The sequence below is a fragment of the Capsicum annuum genome, chromosome 8 (assembly GCF_002878395.1).
Source record: "Capsicum annuum cultivar UCD-10X-F1 chromosome 8, UCD10Xv1.1, whole genome shotgun sequence".
NCBI classification, from domain to species: domain Eukaryota; kingdom Viridiplantae; phylum Streptophyta; class Magnoliopsida; order Solanales; family Solanaceae; genus Capsicum; species Capsicum annuum.
In genome coordinates, this window is record NC_061118.1 from 34,646,156 (window position 1) to 34,662,472 (window position 16,317).

Consider the following 16,317-nt stretch of genomic DNA (forward strand, 5'->3'; position numbering starts at 1 on the left):
TTTTAAATAAGGAAAATAAGCCTTTCTTTTAAAAAAAAAAAAAACACATGAGGCAAAAAAAGAAAAAGACACGACCTGGGTATCGAACCCACATGAGAGGTCTCACACGTTGAGCCCTTTGCCGCTGAACCAACGTTTTTACTTGTATTACAAGGGTTCAGTTTAATATATATATATATAGGAAAAAATGCACTATCCATATACAATGTAGGGATTCGGGTAAACCCCTAAATACCACGCAGCTCCGCCCCACAACAGCTTGATGCTCACCAATTTTGCCCACAAAAAGAGAGGAGGGTTTTTCTAGTTGGGAGCAGAAGAGCTGCAAGCTGTACTTCCCTTGCAATAATATGAAGCGGGTCACTCTTTTTAATCCAATTCATTATATACTTTAATTATTTTAATTTTTTTGTGAAATAAAATTATTACACATGGTAATTAATAGTGTCTTTTATTACTCCCTTCATCCCAAATTACTCATCTCAAATTGAGATGACACATTGATTAAGAAAAATAATTAATAACATGGTTAGTTTACCATAGTACCCCTATTAAATGATGTTTACATTTTAATTTGTAGAAAAAGTAATTAATGCAAAGGGTAAAACATAAAAATAAAAATTGTCTCTTCTTGATTAATGAAAAAAGATAAGTAAAATGGAAAATCAAATTAGGAAATTTGAGACGAGTAATTTGGGACGCAGAGAATACATAGTAGTGAATAAGTTCGCGCATTGTATAAATAAGACAAATTATGAAATATAAGTTTTATTTATCATTTTTTTAACTGATGCTTTTAACTCAAAAGAATTAAATTTTTGAATGTCCAAAAAATTTTGACTGTATCGCACATAGAATTAAATTTTTGAATGTCCACAAAATTTTGACTGTATCGCACATATATTTTATATTACAAAATGAAGCAGTACAATTGTTTATTCATCTCTCATAATTATAACACAACTAAAATTCTAAAAAAAAAATAGTACATACCCTCACTATGTCATATAACTGTTTATAAAAAGACAAAATACATAAAAGACCCCTGATCTTGTCCGAATTTTTTAAAAAGATACTTAAACTTTAGATATGACCTATTACACCACGATTCTTTAATTCCTTGTAAATACACCATTTTGACCATATTCTGCAGCAACCCTTAGGCGTGTGGTTGCTTTCTTTAAATAATAATTTAATTATTAAAAGATTTGGATTCAACCCAATAACCCGACCCGATTCTAATAAAATATTTCCAAACATTTTCCACGATGCATTTCCATTTCTTTCTCTCTTTTTCGATTTTTCTTTTCTTTCTTTCGTGACATACACTCTAAGCTCACATTCGAAGGAGATTGAAAGTATTCGGGGGATAAATTTGTTGGGGGAAATGCGTATTAACCTAAGAGTAGGGGATTTTACAGGCTAGGATTTTGTGCATTTTAATTTTAACGTCTCTAACGTTTCATGGCTTTTTTGAAGTTGTGTTTTTTTAGGGGAAAATATTTTTTAGGTCGTAATTTAGTGAAATTGATGCAAATATGAACATATTGACTTATGCATATACAATGTCTTTGTTTAATTTTTGTCGATTTGATGGATTTTTTGAAGTTGTGTTTTTTTCGGGGAAAAACGTAATTTACTGAAATTGATGCAAATATGAACATATTGACTTATGGATGTACTACATGTTTGTCGATTTTTCGCATATGTTGTTATTACTGTCATGGTGTTGTAGTAACATGTACAACTCAGAATTCTTTTTGTGTGTGTATCAAGTGGGGGCGGTTGGGGTGGGGTGGGGTGGGGTGGGGTGTTTTTTTCTCTTTGTTTACTGATTTCAATGTATTTGTGTGGTTGAATTGTTGCTTTTGCAGTATCTTTCAATGTCTTTTGTGCTTGTAACTTTAAGATGGTATCATGGGGGTGAAATAGACTTTAGTCCCCCACATGAATATATTGGTGGGACTGTGACTGAGTTTTTCGATAACGATGTTGATATAATGTCTTACTTTGAGTTAAGAGACTACATTAAATATCTAGGATATTCAACCTCATGTGATTTATTTGTTAAATGGGATAGTTATTTGGTAGAAATTAAATGTGATAAGGTTATTTGTGACATTGTCAGCAAGTTGAAAAATGGGGATGAATTTGAGGTGTATGTTCTACATGGGGTGAGTGAACCTGATCAGGCCCCACTTGAATTAGAGTATTTCCACAATACAAGTGACAATGGGGTAGGTGGCGAACATTTGAACCGTATTAATGAGGGTGATGCTTCTAGCCCTAATTTTCAGCCTTCTATTCCCAATTTTCCTTCTAAGCATCCTGATGATCCTCTTCCTTCTAATATACCTTCCAAGCCTTTTGACCTTACAATAAATGAGGATCCAAGTGATGATAATTTAGAGGATGATTCAAATTCAGAAGGGAATATTAGTCTGGACAGTGATATCCATCAAGAATATATTGATATAAGGGCTAGTAAAAGACATTTCAATAGGTCACAAAAAAGAAGTAGAGGCACAACAACTGAACAGGTTAATGTTGGTGAAAAGGGTCCAGATATAGGGTATGATGAGTTAAATGTTAGCCCTAGGGATAGCCTAGTTAGTAAACTAGGAGGTGATGAACCTTACTACCTAAGTGATGAAACTCCTAGCTTTGAATTAAATGATGAAGTAGGTTGGGGAGATGGTGATAAAGTAGTGCAACAACCTGTGAGAAGAAAGAACAAAAAAAATAGAGTTGTTTTTTATGAAACTTGTGAAAAAATTATTTGGGAATTAGGGTTGGTTTTTCCAAGTGTAAAGGAGTTTAGATTGATAGTAACTAGATATGCAATTCAAGAAAAGATTCAAATTGAAAAGTATATGGATGAGCCTTCTAGAGTTAGAGTGAGGTGTTGCAAAGACACTTGTCCTTAGTTGTTGTGTGCTAGCAAGAATAAGAGTAGTGGGGATTTTATTGTTAAAAGATACAACCCTATTCATATTTATTTGAGATAAACTTTTAACTATCTTTGCAACTCAAAGTTTCTGGCAAGTAAGTGTAAAGACATAATTAGTCAACAACCAAACATTAGAGTTGTCCAGTTACAGGAGATTATTAGAAAAGGGTTGGATATTCATGTGGTCCAACAATTGTGAGAAGAGCTAGGTCTAGAGTGCTACAAGAGATTATGGGTGATCATATTGTGAAGAATGGTAGGATTTTTTATTACATGGATGAGATTTTGAGGACTAATCCAGGTAGCAATTGTATTGTCAAAGTTAGAGATGCTGATGAGACTGAATAGTTAATCTTTTAGGGTTTTTATGTGTGCTTTCATGCTTTAAAGAAAACATTCTTTGGAGGTGCTAGAAGGTTGATTGGTTTGGATGGTTGTTTCCTCAAAGGTGTGTGGAAAGGTCAAATGTTGGTGGCTATTTGCAGAGATGGAAACAACCAAATGCTGCCTATTGCCTGGGCAGTTGTTGAGGTTGAGAATATATTTACATGGAGGTGGTTTGTTGAACTGCTGAAGAATGACCTTGAGCTTGGAGAAGGTCATCAATTGAGCATCACATCTGATATGCAAAAGGTATGACTCTATTCTTAACAACTATTTGCTTTTTTTAACAACTGCTGGTAGATTAATATACTTATTTTGTTTTGTTAGGAATTGGAAATAGCTGTAAAAGAGCTGTTGCCACTGGTTGAACATAGAAAACGTGCAAGACATGTTCTTGCTAATTGGTCTAAACTCTTAAAAAGTATAAAAAGAAGAAAAGTTTTTTGGAAGATTGCAAAATCCACGTTTGAAGTAGAATTGAAGAAGAATATAGAAGCAATAGAGATATTGGGGAGGGACATGGTGTAAAAGATACTTTGAAGAGAATTGCAAATGTGATGTTGTGGACAATAATATGGCAGAGAGTTTTAATGCATGGGTACTTCCTGCAAGGTTCAAAACAATTATTACAATGGTTGAAGAGATTAGGGTGAAAATGATGAAAAGAGTTGGTGAGTTGAGATAGTTTTCAAATACTTGGATCACTGATATTTCTCCCATGGCTTTAAAGATTTTACAAGAAAATATTGACATGTCAATACAATGCAATTTGTCTTGTAATGGGGAAAGGGGTTTTGAGATTGTTAACAGGGTTTGTACTCGTATTGTTGACATTGTTAGTAGGAGCTGCGTTGCAGAGCTTGGCAGCTTAGGGGCATTCCTTGTCCTCACGGTGTTGCTACACTTTACCACAAGGAATATGAGCCCATTAATTTCGTGGACACCTACTATCACAAGGATACTTACCTCAGCACATATGCTTATTTTATTCAGCCAATGAATAATATGAAAATGAGGTCAACATCAAATAATCCTACTGTGAAGCCACCAAAGATGAGGAAGCTGCCTGGAAGACCACATAAAATTAGAAGAAAAGAGGCTGATGAAAGTAGAAAAACTGGAAAACTTAGATAATGTGGTACTGTAATTACTTGTAGAAAATGTGGTACACAGGGACATAATAAGAGAACATGTCCTACAAGAGATCAACCTGATACAAGTCAATCAGCTGGAACATTTTCTCGGGCACGGATATTTTTATAATCATTATCTAATATACATTCTGTTAAGTACAAGGACTAATCTCTTAAAATAAAGACTGGAGCTTCTACTGGTAGAGAAAGAGGGAGAGCAAGGGGCACTTGTCAAAGTCATACAGCTAGAATATCTTACCAGCAAGAAGTATATTTATTTATTTGTTAGTATCAATTTTTTTTAAGTATGTGTACTAATATCTCAATAATCAAGCCACCACAAACATTGCAAGTGCTATTAGAGGAAGATGTAGAGGAAAAGGTAATGTTTCAGGTGGTTCAAGTGTTTCAAATATCTCAAATTATCGAGGAAGGGGTAGTGGGAGAGGAAGAAGAATGACTCAAGAGAGACAAACTAGTTCTGCTAGTGGAAGGGGTATGCCTCCTTAAAGGCAAGACCATGAGAACAATAATGGAGGACATACAAGACCTTTTAAAAGGCCAAGGATGGTGGGTATTGGAATATACCAAGATGAAGATGGCTTTACCACTCTTAATGTAAGTAGTTTGTAGAGTTTTTATTTGTGAGGCCTGAAATTTCTGAAGATTGCCTTATAATTTTTGTAATTTGTTTGTGCAGCCTAGAATGCCAAGTAGAAGAGTCATTAATACTAGTGCAAAGGCCACAAAGAGGTCTGATGTTGTGACTGATGATATTGGATACACACCAGGACAAGGATTCAAATGGAAAGGGAAGTCGGCCATTACCAATAGCAAATTTGAAAAAATAAGGGCTAAAAAGGTTATTCAAATGAGGTCTGCAGCTGCTGCCAAAACTCAAGGCAAAAACATTTCAACTAGGAAGACTCATGTTCCATGAAAGTAGGACATCTTGCTGATATGATGTGTATATTTTGGTAAAGATTGTTGATATTGTCACAAATAATTAGTTTTTGTATGTTTTGTTGATGGTGATAGCATTTTGATCTTATTTTGTAGCAATCAAACAATGTTTTGGGCAGTTCGTTTTGTTAGGTACCTTTAGGTATTAAGGTATGTTTTGTTAGGTACCAAACAAAACAAGCCTTGTTGTTCAAATTGAAACAATGAATGTGTTGAAATGAAGTCCTCATTTTCTCTTATTATGGTTGCCTTGTTAGTCTATTCACTGCACATTACGTTTTGAATGCTCACAAATGTTGTCAATATCACAATATATTGATACAAAATAGATTGAATAGGTGTTACACAGTATATTGATACATAATAGATTATATCTTATTAAGCAACTGGTATTCCGACAAGAGAAAAGACGAACACTTAGTGTTACACAACCAATCAAAATTTCATTTTATTAAGCAACTACTATTCCGACAAGAAAAAAAATGAACACTATTTTGTAGAACAAGAGAATTACTATAACAATTTAATTGCACACAACTACATTTATCATCCGTTCTCTTGGTAATGCTAGTCCAAAATAGAAAAACCACTATGACAATCATGACGATGATCCTCTATTTACAACATTTGATCTTTTTCTCCTTCTTCACCACCCATTTGCCATTACTTTCATAAAATGACAATGCTTTTTCCAACTCTTTGATTCTCTTCTCTAATCTCAGAATAACTGTCTTCGATCGTAAATCAGTCTTTTCTGGGTCCCTCCATCTAAAGAAGTTGCATGATTTCTCCTAAAAGGGGTCATAAACAAATCAATTGAAAAGAAATACGAAGAAAAATAAAGAAAATATGTATAGGACATACACGATAGCGTGGACAAGACCAAAATCTTCTAGCTGGGTTGTCCTCCGACCATGACATTTGCATTGACAGTAAGTTTTCATGTTTGCACGCATTTTACACGCAACATGGGATCGTTCTCGTCATTACAAATTTGATTCAAGATTGTATTTGACATTAGAAAATTATTTTCAGCAAATACCTAGTCACATAATTTAACATGATTTCTAAAAAAAAAAAAAATTGAGACGAAATTAATGCTTTTACGACTGATTTTCTTTAGAAATTACAACATAAATGGAAACATCTTACCTTTTTATGGTTGATTTTGTTGAGAAAATATTAGAAAGAGACACAAAATTTTTCTTCAAAATAGCCTACGGCTATTGTAGACACGTAATTTTGTCCCTCCAAAAAAATATTTTACTTATTTTATTTATTATTATTTATTCACCTTACCATATACTTTTATTAGTTGATAAATTTCCCCCCAAAAAAGGATAAAAAATGAGCAAAGGTAACACTTTTGACACCTCACTATGCCACATGATATTAAACACACACTTCACTTTTACAACCCACACGCCACACATATATTTTCACACGCCACACACATATTTCCACAAGCCACCAATTATATGCATCCACATAAGATACAACGAAAAAAGAAAAAGGAGAACACCTAAAAATACAAAAGGGGATTTTCTTTTTCATTTTGAGATATACACACAATATAGAGGGGGCTCTCTATTTTTTTGCTTCTGCTTATCAACACAGACAGACGATCGCCGACACGTTCCCACCCTCACAGGAAACCACACCCTCTTCCACCAAAAAACTATATCCACAAACTAAATCTCACACACAGAGAGAAAAATAGGATAGAGAGAAAGAGTAACAGAGAGAGAGTAACGACGAGAGAGAGAGGCGAACAAGGGTTGAATCGGAAAAGGCAAACGAAAATCGATAAAAATTCAATGGGTTTGAGTTTTTCGGCAATCACTTCGCCGGAACTGACTGTTTTTTATTGTTTTCAGGCGACTCCGACTAGAAAACATTAAGGTTTGCCGAAAATCCGACCCTTTTTGTTAGATTTTTCCCTTCATAGCTTACCAGAGCTCGGATTTGGACTGTTTTTTTAGTTCTTCATCAGATTTCAGGGACTTTGGTTTCTTTTGCTCGTGATTTATTTTTTATATCATGCTTTTTTTGGAGGGGGTTTGATACCGGGCTGGATTCATTCATTTCAAGATTTTCCATCAATTCTCGAATTTGTCTGGGTTGGATTTCTATACACTGATTTGGTTTGCTCGTTGTTGAGGTTCTCATTCGAGGATTTCAATTTCAAATTTCTTTATTATCGATGAAAACAAGGTCTATTGAGGTCCATTTCTTTAACCCGTTCTCTTTTCTTTATTTTGATTGGTTGAATTGGCTATGATTATGTGTTTGTTGATTATGATTGTTTGATTTTATTGATGTGTATGTATTTGATGTCGAAATATTGAGTGATGTTGATTTGTACTTAATAAAAAATGATTAAGGATTGTTGAAATGATGATTGTGAATTATGGAAATTTGGTATTAAAAGGGAATTTGGGGTGGGATTGAGAAGTTGATTAAAGAGTGAATACAGATTAACTTTGGTTTATTGTTATTTTTTATTTAATTCGAAATGAGCATGATTATTGTTGGAACGTAATAGAATTATGATATATTGAAATGGATAGGCAAATGTAGGTTCGGGTAGGCAAAATTTAGGAATAAGTTTTCTTGTTGAATGTTTGAATGTGGAATTAGAGTTGAATGTTCTAGTTTTAGTTCTTGCATTTGGAAATGTATTCATTTAATCGGGGAATGCCCCACGATCACTTGTATTTATTTGCCGTGGAATGCCCCGAAGTATTTTGTATTTGGAAGACGTCTGTGATGAAGGCCCGAGGCATTGAGTAAAGCATTGGAGCATAGTTTAGGATAGTGTAGGTCAGCGTAGGTTTAAATTTTTTATTTTTTTTATTTTTGGACTATATAATTAGACTGGACATCATATTTTGAGATTTATTTTATTTTTTTGTTTGTTTAATTGATTGTTTTATGTGCTTTTGTGTGGTTTATACATTCATAATGTCAAATTAACTGATACGCTCTACCAAGCGACCGTGGTTAAACCACGGGATCCAGGGGTGCCTAACAGCTTCCCCTCGGTCAGCAGAATTCTTTATCCAGAATCTCTGTTCGCAAACCAGTTTTAAAGTGTCAAATCGTTTTGAAAAAGATTTTTCAAAGGTGACTTGGCACACCGAATTATGCCAAGTGGCGACTCTGAGTTTAAATGTAAAAAGTTTTTTTTGAAACAAATTTATCATTTTCTCACTTTAATAATAAAAACTCTTTTAAACTTTAAAATTAATTCTTTTTGGTTAAAAAAAGGGTATGACAGCTCTGGCGACTCTACTGGAGTTTTTTGAGTTATATCGGCTTAAGTTTGACATTATGGGTGTATAGATGTTGTTTGTGTGAGTGTTTGTGTTATTATTTATCATTGTTGAGTACCTACGTGCTCTTTATTTATAGTTTTTATCTTATGTGTTATCGCTTTATGTCTGGCTTCATGTGCATAACCCGAGTCATTCTTTCTGCAACAAGTCCGTAGTACACATGTATACACAACCTGTAGTTGAGTCACCCTTATTTTAGGAGGGGGAGCCATCGATTGTATGGAGTAGATGGAAAGCAAAGCAACTACTATCGACCATATGTTCCCTAGAAAAACCTTGTTAGTGAATCCCAACGTAGGTCAGCCTTTGGGTCATGCTTATGTGCATCATATTGAGACCTAGTGGGGCCCACTCGGTCCTTTGTAGGAGACTCACCTCTAAAGCATACCTACATGCTAAATATTGCATCTCTGAGGGTAGCATGGTCATTTGATAGACTGATTTGGGGAAAAAATATTTGTTAGAGGTAAGGTGTATAGGCAACCAAAAAAATGAGAAATAAAAGTGAGTCGAAAGAGAAGAATCAAAAAAGAGTTTCGTAGTTTATTTTTAAATTTCTTTATGACTTTTGTTCTTCACAACCAAAAAAAAAAGTGAATTGGCCTTTTGCATTTATCTTCTCAAATTAACAAAAATTCAAAATATTTTTATTTTTACCTTTTGCACTCATTTGTCAAAATAAAAAATATCAAAAAGATTTTCATTTTGTTCCTTTACCATGCATTCATAATTCGAAAATTTTTAAAAAAGATTTTTTTAGTTGGAGCTTTTTATAAAGGAAAAGTGTAAAAATATGGTAGGAGTTTGGTACATCTCTTATAACGAAAATACCAAAAAGATTTTTCTTTCATAGTTGTTGGTGTCAGTTTTATGTGAGGTGTCAAATTGAAGCCCCCCCCCCTAATTTTTTTTTATATTTCATCATTGTAGTCGTGTCTCTCAAGTCAAGGTTTTGTTTGTTTGTTAATTCTTAATTGTCCAATCTGGACAAACTACGCATACCTGATTCCCATCCCTCGGTGCGGGATACGTAGGCAACCCTCGGTGGGTTCAGTAATCTTTATTTTGGCCTTTGTCTTAGTCTTAACCTAGCTCTTTCTCCTCATAATCTAGTGTTGTTAGCTGGTCCTAGCCAAGTAGGCTGATTTTATTCAGTGGTAGTGTTCGGCGAATGAAGTCATAAAGTGGTATGTCCCTTCGACATATGTCCGCATCAAAGTCCCAAGGGTTGGGAATCTTTTGCTTTTATCGAATTTTTGAGATAATGTCTTATGTATTATTACAGAATGGATCTATCCACCAAGTCTAGAGTCCTAATGGTCGTCAAGGTGCCTAAAGAGTTAATCAAGTGGTGGGGCATATTCAGCTACTCCGATAGGCAAGAACTGATTAAAATATTAGGTAATCTTACGAAACTTCTGCATATCACCCCTCGTCCAGAGCTAATAGAGGTTGTTTTGAACTTTTGGGATCTAAGTAGTTTGGTGTTCAGGTTTGGAAAGTATGAAATGACTCCTACTTTGGCAGAAATATCTGGTCTGTTGCATTTACCCTATATCGATTAAGGTGTGATCCGAGCTCGAAATCATATTGGCACTAGGTTTCTGCAGTGTTTTGGGTTAAAAATTAGAGATAGGCATTTGGGTTGTTTGAATGAATCATGGATTTGTTTAGACTTTTTATTCGCTAGATTCGGGCCCTCGGAAGGTTTTGATTGCTTTTGGGATGAATTTCATATGACTAAGGAGAATTGGGAGAGAAAACGTCTTGAAGTCTTCACCCTCTCTTTATTAGGTACTTTAGTGTTTCCACTAGAAGAAAGACGTGTCAATACACATTTGCAATCTGTAGTGATGGCCTTATTTTATAAGGAATAAGGGGACAAGGTCATTATCATACCTATGATCTTAATAGAAATATATAAGGCTTTAACCGAAGTGAAGGGATGGATAAGAATTTTTTGAAGGAAGTAACCAGATATTGCAACTGTGGTTGATGAAGCATTTACATTCGCCTTCTCTAATTAGATCGGATGTGGTTGACCATTGTTTGCCCAATTGAGTGAAAGCCATGGAACACAGAATGTGTTTTGATAAATTCTCGCTACCCATGGGAATCAATGCTTAGTTTGAATTTCTCGAGTCAAGAACTAAGGATAACATTCTGTGGACCTGTCTATGGCTTCGTCCAAAAATAATCTTATCTGGGTGTCAGATGCAACTCCCTTTGGTTATGTTAGGGCTTAATTGCACTCGACCATACACTCCTTCTAGGTTAATGTGCCAGTTGGGTAGATCTTAAGATGTTCCACTAGTGGTGGATCTTTTAAAGGATGTCGAGCACTTTAAGAACCAATCCTTAGGTGAGAGCAAATACGAGCAATTTTGGAATCACGCGACAGAGATGGGTGTGGATACTTTCAAAGAAGGTTTGGATAATCCGAGGTATACTCCGAGATATGAGATCTGGCTATAAACCATACCTCGAGGTATCAGTAGGCCGTTACCAGTGCAACTTAGAGGGCGGATACAAGAAGCGGGCGTAGGTAATGACAGGAGGAATACAAACCTTAAGGAAAAATAGAGTTATTGAGAGTTCAGTTATCAGGCTTACTCACAACTATAGAAGGGAATCAGAAAAATCTTTTCAGGTGTACTCCCCAAGAGGCAGGAATACGTGCTAGAAGCTTCTTCCCAAATATCAAAGTGTCCTTGCAAGATATGCTACAAAGTTTGAGTGGGATAAAGAGAACTTCACAAACAGGTCCATCTTAGCCAAGGTCATCACACAGCGGACCAGTTTGAAGGAGTATTTCTTATCTTTTGTTTAGTTTGAGTCCTTTGTTTATCTATCATTGCAGTTTTGTGTTTTTGTTAGGTTGGTATCAAGTTTTCTTTAATGTTGGAGTATTTATTAGGAGTATTATGTATGTTGTTAGTTGGTCTGGAATGTTGTTTAGTCTTTGTTGATAAGTAGCAAGGTTGTCTTAATTTCAAAGTCTGTTTAGTTGTTTCTTTTATCAAAATGTTATGATGTTGTGTTGTTCTTTCTTTTGTTTGTTTTTCATTTTTCATCAAAAAAACAATCTAAAAATCAAAATCTTCAATTATGTGACATTTATGCATATGCCTCCCGAACTATGCAAGATCTGATTCATGTACAACATGATACGTAGGCAACCTACTTTTGGGTTCGATCTAGTCATTTTGTTTCTTTATTTTTTCTCATTTTCCCCCTTTTTAAAGAAAAGCAAAATCCATAAAGAATGATAAAAAGAAAGGAGATAGCGAGAGGAGAAAAGAAAGAAAGAATAATAAGAGAAAAAAAGGAAGGAAAAGAGACTGATGCAAAAAAAGAGAGAAGTGATGGCGAATGAAGAAAAAATAAGGCGTAATTAGAGGGAAGAAGCAAATAAGTGTAGGAGAAAGATCAGGATGATGTTAAAATGGCCTCATTACCCTCAAAAGCTGGTATAAATGCGCATGAATCTAGGATGTATGTAATGTGATTTCCATGCTTTTTGCCTGACCTAATCCTAACAGGGTTTGTCTTTGATGAGCATGTTCTTTCTGATAAAAGTGGTTGGTTTGTAGTACTTTGGCTAGTCATCCTTACTTCACTAGATCAAAAGCAAAGCTTTCCATGGCTAAAAAGGAGATCGAAAATTCATTCATTGACCTAGATCAAGATCTTAGAGAAGTGAGTTCAGAATGAAATGATGAGATATTGATACTCTGACCATAATTGATAGATCTGCACCGAGCATGGGCTAGTGGCATGCCTCCCCCTTCACTCCCTAAGGATCTTGGGAATATCTCTAATTTCCCACCGCTCTTCTAGGTGTAATTTTTTTCTCCCATTGAGTCACCCGAGCATGCTCCAGGATTCACTCCACGTCAATATTATCCTGACACTTCTAGTGTACCCATGGCAGTTCCCCAACCAAGGCCCACTGCTCAGTCAGCACCACCGACAGAACCTATATTTATGGCTCCACCATCTGAAGCTCCCATCTATGCTGTCCGTTTGTAATTGTACTCCCTTGGTCTGCCGGTGAACCAATGCTTAAAATTCCAGAGGATCATCAATATGCTCCGGAGCCTACCTTGAGGTTGAATGATCCTTATTGTTATAATTGGTCTCCCTCATTTCACTTCGATACAGAAAAGCCTGTCGCAATAGAGGAACAAGAGGGTATATCGTGGAAATTAAAGAGTTTGGAACAGGCCTTGAGAAACTTATAGGGAATCGAGGGATATAAAAGTGTTTTCTATAAAGATCTATGCATGTTCCCAGGCGTTAACCTTTCTTTTAGTTTTAAAATGCCGAAGTTTGAGAAGTAAGATGGACGCGGTGATCCCATGGCTTATTTGAGACGTTATTGTAACCAACTGATGGGTGCAGGAGGAAAATAAGTGTTACTCATGGCTAACTTTGGCAAAAGTCTTATCGGTCTGGCTTCGGAGTGGTTTGTTGATCAAGAAATTGACAAGTGGAATAGTTGGGACGACCTTGCTAATGAGTTCGTGAAATTGACAAGTGGAATAGTTAGGGAGTATGCAATAAGGTGGCGTGAACAAGTCGCAAGGGTAAAATCTCTAATGAAGGAGAGTAAGTTGGTGGAGGTCTTCGTTCAGGCATAAGATAAGATTTATTTTCAACACTTGCATCTGGCGATGGGTAAGCCGTTTATCGAAGTCCTCAAAATAGGAGAGATAATAAAGGACGGTATCAAGATCGGATGACTCACGAGTTTTTCGCATTAAAGACTACCACCCAAGTAATTCAAAGTGGCTCTGAAACTTTTGGAGGGAAAAAAAAGGAGGAAGAGGTAGCGACTGTTGTAGCTAGCTCGCACCCCTATCCGAAAAGACCGCCTCATCCCTATCCTAGTCCCAAGCCCAAGTCTATGTCCAAGCTCCATATATTCCTCCTCACCTTTACTACCCTCTATAAAACCCACTATATTCCATTCCACCACCCCATACCCAGTATATAGTGCACAACCATATGCCCAAATACCTTCTTACTTATATTGGTGTGCACCAGCCTTTCAAAATCATCCCTCGACTTCACAAAATTACCAAAACACTTCCAAATCTGGTTTTCAACCTAGGCCTGAGTTTAAAAAAGAAAAGTTAGTCAAGAATGAGTTCACACCTCTCGGGGAGTCGTATGCTAATTTGTTTGATAGGTTGAGGAAGATGAAGGTCTTGAGCCCAATTCAAGGAAGACTTTCGAATCCCCCTCTGAGGAATCTTGATTATTCTTTAAGGCGTGTATATTGTTCTAATATGCCAGGGCATGATATCAAGAAATTCTTGTATTTGAAGAGAGCTGTCTAGGATCTAATCAATGCGAATCAAATTTTGGTACAAGTCCCAGAGATTCCAAACATCAATCAAAATCCGTTGCCAACCCATGCTGAAACAAATATGTTAGAGTTGATATATGGTGGCAAAGAGTCATCAGTGTGTTACAAGCCTATTGTTAGAATACAAACTAATGAGGATAAATTGGTGGATGTGGCAGATTCGATTAAGGTGATGTCATTGAGCCAAAAAGAAACAATGGAAGGTAAATCCCAAGAAAACATGATGAAGCCAGTTATCATTGTAAAAGAAGTCAGAAAATCTGTTGTTTTAAGTCAGGACAAACCCAAGTTAACGGTAGTAGGAGCTCCGAGCAAGCCAATTTTGATGGTAAGAGGAGTACTTACAGAACCTATTATCATCAGACCGGTGACTCAACTCCCATCAGTCAATACAAAAAGATCCCCTGGAGGTATAGTCAGACTTTAATGACTTATCAGGAGAAGGAAATCATGGAAGAAATAGATGAGGTAGGAGGTTTGACTCGGTTGGGAAGATGTTTTGTGCCTGAAGGTTTGAGGAAGCCTAAACTAGTGATGAATAGGCCTTCGTCCCTCAAAAAGCCTGTCACCGAAGAAGAGGCAAAATAATTCTTGAGAAAGATGAAATTGCCAGAGTATTCAATCATAGATCAGTTGAAGAAGACCTCTGCTCAAATTTCCCTCTTATCTTTGTTGCTGCATTTTAAGGAACATCGTGATGTTATATTGAAGGTATTGAATGAATCTTATATTCAAAGAGAGATTACAGTAAATCAGTTTGAGAAAATGGTTGGAAAAATCTTTGAGGTGAATCAGATTAGCTTTTTTGATGATGAATTGCCTGTTGAAGGTACGGGGCATAACCGGGGTCTTTACATTACCGTGAAGTGTAAAAATTTCTACGTCACTCATGTCATGAGTGATGGAGGTTCAAGAGCAAATATTTGTCCTATATCCACCTTACAAAAGTTGAATATCAGTGTCGAGAGGATTAGGCCCAACAATATATGTGTCAGATCTTTTGATGGAGCAAAGATAGACTCCATTGGCGAAATAAAGCTAATATTGACTATAGGGCTTGTTGAATTTTCCATAGAGTTCCAAGTGTTGAATATCGATACCTCTTACAATCTGTTGTTGGGAAGACCCTAGGTTCACAAGGCTGGGACAGTTGCATTTACATTGCACCAAATACCTCATGATAGTCAATATGGGGCCTCAGCACCCATCAATGCACGGTGTTCTTTGACTCATCGTTACTCTAAATGGTAAAGATGTTGTCGACTGTGAACCAATATTGGGTTATTTACATAGAGGGATGGAGAAAATTGCAGAAAACCGAACAATTATACAATATTTACCTTATGTAACACATTAGGATTATTTAGCTACTATGTTCATAGAAGCAATAACCATAAATGGATCCGAACAATTAGGATTAAGTTTGAGCACGACAAGCAAGATGTGGTTATTCATGGAAAAGGGGATTTGTACATCTACAGAGAATCTCCTATACCTTTTATTGAAGCAAATAATGTAGAAGAGACATTTGTCTATCAATCTTTCGATACAGTGCTGGTGGATCATATCTTTGAAAGATAGGTTATTCCATGACCACAACTATCTTCTACTTCTGTCATAATTGTAAATGAGATATTGAAATGTGGATTTGAGCCAGGAAAGGGTTTATGAGTATCTCTGCATGGTATAGTTCGTCCAATATGCTCGAGTGAAAGCATGGGAACTTTTGGTCTAGGATTCAAACCTACACCTGAAGATTGGAAAAAGGCTAAGAAATATAAGAAGGAAACATGGTCACTCCATCGCCCAGTGCCGCTATTCAATAAGTCATTTGTCAAGAGCAGTGTCACGAAGCCTATAAAGTTTGAAACTGAATTGGTTGATGGCTTCCAGAGCCTGTTGGTTGAAGTTGACATGGTTGAAGCAGGATAAGGTACCAGTAAGGCAGATATGCAATTCATAGGTCCTGATGTCCAGCTCAACAACTGGGAAGTTACTCTTCTCCTCGTCAGGAGGGAGTTTTGGTAGTTTGTTTTGTTTTTCTTTCTTTTTATCTGAGTTATTTCAGGGTTGTAATACAAAATTTGGCTTGTTTATGTTCTGTTATCATTTATATTTAAATCTTCCTATCTTTCCCTTTTAATGAAATGCAATGTCCCTTTTGTTTTATGTCTA